This window comes from Triticum dicoccoides, chromosome 5B (assembly GCF_002162155.2).
Source record: "Triticum dicoccoides isolate Atlit2015 ecotype Zavitan chromosome 5B, WEW_v2.0, whole genome shotgun sequence".
Classification (NCBI taxonomy): domain Eukaryota; kingdom Viridiplantae; phylum Streptophyta; class Magnoliopsida; order Poales; family Poaceae; genus Triticum; species Triticum dicoccoides.
In genome coordinates, this window is record NC_041389.1 from 8,898,169 (window position 1) to 8,898,804 (window position 636).

Here is a 636-nt window from a genome sequence, read left to right on the forward strand (position 1 = left end):
TGCGAATCGATGGTGGACTTGCAACTGGGGCAATTATGGCAATAAAAGAAAACACAAAAAATCATACCAGTAGCGAGTCCAAGGTCGAGTTGTATGTGGCACCGAGTAGACACCCCAATTGCAAGTCGGCGGTCGAGTTGCAACTAGGGCATGGGGGGCCCGCTGGTCCTCTTATTTCGTCAGTGAAACCAAAAAATTGCTTGTATTTACAAGGAAAGTAATTGCGAATAACAACAACAACAACAACACACAACAAAAACAGACTAGTTGCAAGTCCAAGGTCGAGTTGCAAAGTGGCATTGAGTAAACACCCCCTGAGTTGCGAGTCGATGGTTGAGTTGCAACTGGGGCATTCGGGGCCTCGCAATTGCGAGTTGATAGTGAACTTGCAATTGGGGCAATTATGGAAAAAAAAGACAAAAAACAAACCAGTTGCGAGTCCAAGGTCAAGTTGCAAGTGGCATTGAGTAAACACCCCCTCGAGTTGCGAGTCGATGGTCGAGTTGCAATTGGGCATTCGGGCCCTCAGAGTTGTGAGTCGATGGGTGGACTTGCAACTGGGGCAATTATGGCAAAAAAGAAAAGCCAAAAGAATAGACCAGCTGCGAGTCGATGGTCGAGTTGTAAGTGGCATCA